The 7,990-nt window shown below is 32.6% G+C and overlaps 1 pseudogene; it reads left to right on the top strand.

Moving 5' to 3' along the window:
• The first annotated feature begins 2,598 nt into the window (after window positions 1-2,598).
• LOC145284267 (U2 spliceosomal RNA) lies at window positions 2,599-2,731 on the top strand (annotated as a pseudogene).
• Window positions 2,732-7,990: the final 5,259 nt, after the last annotated feature.

The following is a 7,990-nucleotide window of genomic DNA, read 5'->3' as shown; positions in this document are numbered from 1 at the left end:
TTCTATTGATTCTATTTTTACGATATTTTCAGGGTCAATGTGAAATTTTATGTTCTTTCCAATGAACCGAATATAATATTTTAGACAAACGTTTTTTTTTTAAATTCACGCCCCCCCCCATTTTCAAGTTTCTCTTAAAAAGTAAATAATTAATTTATGTTGAATAGTTTTATATATCACAAATTGAAGAGAAAAGGTCAATAAATAATATATTCAAATTTAAAACAAAAAAACCCGTTTTTTAGAAATTTACCTATAAAGTCCGAAGTTTAAAACCTTTTTTAAAAAAAAAAACACATTATTTATTTTTTTTTTTTTTAATGAAACCTTGGTCCTTGCTCCTTTAATTGAAAAAAATTAGGGCTTGAATTACATTTTTCGAGGAGTTATAAGCTTGGAAAGACAGGGGGTCGAATAATTCACGCCTCTCATTTTGAAATGTCTATTAAAAAGTAAATAATTAATTTATGTTGAATAGTTTTATATATCACAAATTGAAGAGAAAAGGTCAATAAATAATATATTCAAATTTAAAACAAAAAAAAACCCGTTTTTTAGAAATTTACCTGTAAAGTCCGAAGTTTAAAACCTTTTTTTTAAAAAAAAACACATTGTTTTTTGGGTTTTTTTTAAATGAAACCTTGGTCCTTGCTCCTTTAATTGAAAAAAAAATTAGGGCTTGAATTACATTTTTCGAGGAGTTATAAGCTTGGAAAGATGGGGTGGAATTATTCACTATTTTCACGAAATTTCTGATACCGCTAACAATGGACTAATTGCAGGGTTTAATTGCAAGAAAGCGACTTTCAACTTTGCAGTCCCGATGATTTGGGGAGAGAACGACGAAACCACGCACATGAATGCATTTTTTTTAAGAAAAAGATCAAATAGCTATTTTGTATCGCTATCCTAGAGCAAATTTTATCTTGTGAACACAGTTATTTGCTATTTCTCTTCTACAGTTTAATAGATGTTGGGGTTTTTCAACATCTATTAAACTGTAGAAGAGAAATAGCAAATTACTGTGTTCACAAGATAAAATTGACTCTAGGATAGCGATACAAAATAGTTTTAAAGCTAACAAAAACAATAGAAAATAAACAAATAAATAAATTTTAAAAAATAAATTAAATAAACATGAATATACATAAACGATCACACATATATGTATGTATATACATATATGTATATATATATGCATATATGTATGTACACATATATATTTATATATAAACTAACAATAAAAAAACACTGACCTAGTTTTAAAACAGATCCTTTGTCCGATAAAATGAATGCCCATTGGCTGATAGGAAGGGTGCGGTGGATACTAGAAAGCTGATTGGCTAACTAAAATCTCACTAGAAGAGGAGCATATAAAAACGATCAACAACCACAGAATTCGCACATAAGCCTGAAGAGTCCTAGAGTGGATGAAACGCGGAATATTCAGTGTAGCTTAATCGACATATATATTTTATAAATTACTATATATATATATATATATATATATATATATATATATATATATAATCGTTCATATACCAATTAATTTTAAATCAGTACAAGCCGACTTAATTTGTAAGCTTCAAAATTACCAGTTTTTGTAATCGAGCATTCATATATTGTTTTCACAAAATCAAGGCAACAAAGGTTGGATTGAAGCAACAAGAAGTGTATTTTCATTGTCCGTTACAAATGTTTCGCGACCATTCGGACAATTTCAAACCTTATATCGTTTGAAAATATTCAAAAGAACGGAATCTCTTTATACGTTGAGAAAAAAAAACACTTTTTTAATGAACAATATGGAATCCATTTCCCTTTAAGGAAAACTATGCGATAAAAGATTTACCTACATTTCTTCCTTCAGAGGTTTTTCTGAAAATATATAAAGAATTTTAGGTTCGAATGTTATAGCAATACGTTCTTGTAGAAAAAAAACATCAGTGAATACGATCAAAGTAAAAAGAATAATAACACTGAATGATCCCAATAATTTTCAATTATAAAATATTTATTTACCTGGATAATTTGTCGATCCACGCTGGTTTTGTGGTGTTCTCAAATTTTCCAAGTATATCTCATCTTTAGAAAGAGGAAGAAAAATTAATGTGTAATCATTCGGTAGAAGTTTGTTTATGCCTGAAACAGCGTCTTCGCGGTTGGATCGGCTCGCATTTTTGTTCAATTATTTTTAGTCGCGTGCAAGCGACTCTATAAGTCAATCTGTCGGTCGGTCGGTCGGTCGGTCGGTCGGTCGGTCGGTTGGTCTGTCCGTAACACTTTTGTGCTTGGCCTTTTTGGTTAAGATCAAAGGTCTGTTGTCAATAGATGTTGTCCTTAGCTTTTTAAGCTTTTCTTGGCCTTTTGACCAAGATCAAAGTGTAGTATCTTGTTTCGACAGATACTGCAAGCAAAGACCATATGTGGGGGCAATCCCACATAGAAGACCTTGGTCAATGTAGGAGCAAACCTTCATACCAATTGTCACTATCCAGCTCCCCTATTCCCCGGGGAGTTGGCCCCATTTCCCCTTCACTCCTCACATTAAAAATCGGCCTTGTGCTTAATTTGCTCGATGGGGGAGCAAATAAATACAGCTTTTCTTGGCCTTTTGGCCAAGATCAAATGTAGTATCTGTTCCGGCAGATACTGCAAGCAAAGACCATATGTGGGGGCAACCCCATATGTAAGACCTTGGTCAATGTAGGGGGTACCCTTCATACTAATTGTCACTATCCAGCTCCCCTATTCCCCGGAGAGTTGGTCCCCATTTCCCCTTCACTCCTCACATTAAAAATCGGCCTTGTGCCTAATTTGCTCGGTGGGGGGGGGGCAAATAAATACCCTTTTATTGGCCTTTTGGCCAAGATCAAAGTGTAGTATCTGTTCTTATGCTGTACTTATGTTTGTAACTTTGTGATATAAAGCGGGGATCACTTTTCTGTATTTATTTAATGTAAAATGATCACCAACTTTACAACCAGTCAGTCTCAAAGCCATTCAATTCATTCTCCAGATCATTGTAGTTTTATTTTTTTTTTCAAGGATTCCAGTTATTTTTTAAGCATTCAAGTCATTCTTAAGGTCATTCAATTCATCCTAAAGTTCATTAAAGTCATTCTAAGTTATTTACTTTTTATTTATTTAAGTCATTTCAGCACATTTTTCGGTCGTTTTAGTTTATCTTTAAGAATTTCATGTCAATCCTACATTCACGCATTCATTCATTACACGAGAGCACGCGACTAATGGCTATCAGCCTTGTTGAAATGTGGGTCGGCATTTTTGCTTGTTATTGTTAATTATTATTATAACATTCATCAGTGGCAATTATATAACTATTCGCTTCACTTTGTTGTGATTATGATTGTTTAGTTATAAATGTTATAATAATATTTAGCAATAACAAACACAACTGCCTACTCACCTTTCAGAAATAATTTGCGGTATTTCTCGAATATTTGAGAAATTGACAGCACAATATCATTCTAGTTCGGTACATTTTGTTGGTAAATAAATATTTTATAATCTATAATATAAATCTTACCTGTCTGTTTAAATGTATGTATGTATGTATGTATGTCTGCCTTGTTTTCACGAGATGGTAATGTCTTGAAGTTCGACCCTTCGGCCGACAAACATCAAAAAATTGGTTAAAAACATTAATTCCATTACCCTCAACTGAACACTTCTTTCGCCGATATTTTCGAAAGTCGTCCCTTCTTTTCGATTGACTAGGCTGGATTCACGCCACTTTCGGTTTGGCGATGGAGGCAACGGCAAAGACAGAACCTTTTTTTTTTCTTTTTTTTTTCACGTTCTTTTCTTCCTTCGCGGTACGGGTTCGAGCCTGATTGCCTACTACGACTTTTTTTTTTTTTTACTATTTTGCTCAAAACACACCTCCAAACACCCGGGCAACGCCGGGCACCCAAGCTATTATAATAATAAATATGCAATCTGCATAATCAAAATATCATATTTAAGCGTATTTTACGGGCGCCTTGTTAGTTAAAAATAATTGATGTCTTTCAATATTTTCATTCGTCCTTTTATCTTGTCTCGACTTCAATAGTGATTTATGGAAGCTATCATCTGATGATTGTTTTCGTAAATGATTGCGAGAGTTAACTCCTTTATACGCATTGCCTGCATTACGTTTACATCAAAGAAGGTGTGTATTCATTTATTTGTAGATAAAATAGTTATTCACGTACACGTGTTTCGCGGTATCTACAGCTCACAGCGGGGCTGACTACGACAAGAATAAAACCAATGACCATATTGTCTATGGCCTAGATCGCACTAGTGAACTACGAAGCCTTACCTAAAAAGTGCACGAGTCTAAAGTTAAGGTTTTTCTTGTTTGTTTGGACGACAATAAAAGCTTATGAAAACTATCTTATAATTATTTAACTCCTGAGTGATTGAGAGGATTAACCCTTTTACATGCATCGCTCTTGACAGAGCAATGCACTATAGGCAACATTCATAGATAAAATTTATTCATAGATAAAATAGTTATTCACGTACATATTTCGATCTGTCTACAATTCCGCAGCATTACTGACTAAGCAAAAAGCTAAGCACGTGTGGATAACTACTTTCTCTCTCTCTCTCTCTCTCTCTATATATATATATATATATATATATATATATATATATATATATATATATATATATATATATATATATATATATATATATAATTGTTACTGTTGTCACCTATTATTTGAGCGCGCAGTACGTTCTTCCTCTCACGATGCTTAACAATTCTATTACTGACGAGAGGAACAGGAAGGGCCAAATGGGGATAGTTCCTTTTGACGTGTCAATCATGGACAGGAGAAGTGCGGGGAGATTGACGGCCAGGCGAAGTGGAGATAAATATCAAACAGTGCCCGGCAGACGAGCAATTAAGACATATGGACAGGGATGGGTTTGTTAAAATGGTATGCGTACTGAAGAGAAAATATACCCGTTCGCGCTCGCTCAAGCACAAGCACGCATACACACAAGATCTGCATCTTCTGCTTTACTGTCCCATTGAGAAAGCGTGTTGTGTGAAGATGAAATCTACTGGTCGGCTTTTTAGCGACTGGCAAAGTGTAGTATTTTAAGTAAGACAAACCCGAGGGTAAATGCGGTATTGTGGTGACTGAGATGATTCTAGTTAAGAGTAGGATATATAACTTAATTACTTTGAACCAATGGTGGCCAACGACTATGATTTACCTCACACTTTTGTTTATAGCAAAGTAATAATGTAAAGTGTTGAATCTGATCTGATACCATATTTCACCGTTTCTTTCCTTGTTTAGTGAAAGAGAAAATCTTCTAGACGGAAGCATTTTTTTAAATTTCTAATCCAAATTTCCATTTTGAGGATGATTCGTACATTAAATACCGACCTTTAACCACTTAACTTTATGTTTGCTAGAAGGCTAATAAAGATAGATATACGCTAATATTCTTGTTTTCTTTCTTTTTTTTTCCATTTCGAATTTAATATTCCATATATTAGTCCTCGCGTAAAAGAGCAGGACACAAAATGTTTTAAATAATAATAATAATAGAATAGCAATAACAAAGACTTTCGCTGGCGGGGACTACTATTGTCCGGAACCAGTTATACATTCCTTTTGAAATTTTCATCTCTAGTTTTCTCGTTATGTACTGAATATTTGTTAATGAAACCTATATGAAATATGTTCCTTATTAAATTTTAAAGATTTTCTATTCCGAAAGAAGTTTTAAAAAATTTACTCTAAAAAAGTTATTTTTAAGTTTTTGTTAAAAGAAATTCAGATTTTCTAATTATTCAGAGGGGGGTTACAGAAAATGAGTTGTGGTGTAAGGAGAAATACAAACTGAAACAGAGAGAATATTCAGACCTGTAATAATAGAAAGAGGAGGTTTCAAAAATGAGTTGTGATGTGAGAAGAAATACAAACTGAAACAGAGAGAATATTCAGACCTGTAATAATACAAAAAGGGGGTTGCAAAAATGAATTGTGGTGTGAGGAGAAATACAAACTGAAATAGAGAGAAGGATAGTTTTTAAATATAATCTTAAAAAGATACGATACAAGTTAGAAAAGCATTTCATCCAAGGCATGAAAATTGTTGAACAAAATATTTTTACTCAATCAAAAAATTACCTTGGATTTATTTTATATAATGTACATTTTGTTGCAATTTAAATAAAATTTTATAGCTTACTTTGTAAAATTTATAAAAGTGCACTTTGAAGATAAATAAATTTCAAATTGAATCTTGTACCTTTATTTTTAAAGCCTATAGTAAAAACATTTTGTTTAACAATTTTCATGCCTTGGATGAAATGCTTTTCTAACTTGTAACAATATTTATTAAATATGTTTATGTGAATGAAATTTATCTATGCACACGTCTTCAGAATGGCTAAATTTCTATTGTTGTAAGGCGAGCGTAACAATTAAATACCACTGGATAGCTAATAAAATAAAATAAATAATAGATCTTACATTAAAAAGCGATAAAATTCGTGCCTAAAATTTGACGACGTACCATGGGTTGCGGTAAAATATCAGACTGTCGATAGAGCTGTTACGAGTTTGATCCGTGTCAAAAGTTGCTGGCAATGCCGAAGACAGGTGCTGCCAAGAAAGACGTCTCTATGGATAACATTTATGTGCGTAAAATAAATATTTATAATAATATATATGTGCGTTTAATAAATATTTGAATAAAATAGTCCAATGTTTAATAAACAAAAGAAATATTTTATATTTCATGCTCAATTAATCAATATTTTTCCGTATATATATATATATATATATATATATATATGTGTGTGTGTGTGTGTGTGTGTGTGTGTGTGTGTGTGTGTGTGTGTGTGTGTGTGTGTGTGTATACTAGACTAGCTGTAACCCGTTGGGTCAGTATGTTATATTAGCTATGGAATTAATGTGTGAGCGTGAAACTTGTGACGCACAGAAAATAGTTTTTTTGTGACATAACAGAAACATTTCTATGAAAGTATATTAAAATACAAAAATAATATAGATTTCTATGAGTCATTCAGTTTAAAAGTGTCTATTTTTGAAAATAAAATTACAGCCATTGAATTATAAGTGGTTTGCCATACTTACAGGTAAATGTGCACTGAACAGATACCATAATACTTAAAGTTAAATTCAAATGTTGATATATCTTTTAATTTAAACGCAAAAAAAAACAATTGGGACGCTGAAAACGTACACAGTAAAACAATACGTTTTATTGTCGCGTTGATTATTTGTTTATGCACGCATGCGCAACAGGGAGTCGTAAAGCGGATGTTGGGTCACAACACCCGTTACAAGGTCATTTGTAGTTTTATAATTATATATATATAAACACGGAATAATCACGTTGACACGCCGGTTCTCATCAGATCACCGAAGTTAAGCAACGTTGAGCCTGGAGTGTAACAGATAGGTGACCATTTAGGAGTTCTAGGCGCTGTATGTGCTCTACGGTTATCTCGGCATTGTTTCCAGTCGTTCTGAACCTCCACTTGCCACTGATATTTAGCAACGCTGACTCAGGAGGGTGTAGTTGGTGATTGCGCAATTCTTGCCAAAACAAAATTCATACGCAGACACCCTTACAGTTGATATCCATAATCTGTCAAAACTGAAGGAATCTAATATATATATATATATATATATATATATATATATATATATATATATATATATATATATATATTAATTAACATTAAATGTTATTAACCTCTGATTTCGAGCTTCCAATTTTTGTGATGGCTTCTAATTTAAAAGCAATGCTTTCACCCTATATCTGCCACTCAATGTATGTATGTATGTATGTATGTATGTATGTATGTATTAGTATATTTGTGTATATAGCAGTGTGCATGTGGGTGGGAGAAGAAAGAAAAAGAACAATCCGAATATTTTAATATGTTTGAACAAAAATAGGAAGAAATTAAGTAAATGATGAC

The sequence above is a fragment of the Euprymna scolopes genome, chromosome 8, assembly GCF_053919585.1.
Source record: "Euprymna scolopes isolate OS-2025 chromosome 8, ASM5391958v1, whole genome shotgun sequence".
NCBI classification, from domain to species: Eukaryota; Metazoa; Mollusca; class Cephalopoda; order Sepiida; family Sepiolidae; genus Euprymna; species Euprymna scolopes.
The sequence above is the reverse complement of the archived record's forward strand: the minus strand, read 5'-3'. Positions and strand labels throughout refer to the sequence as shown.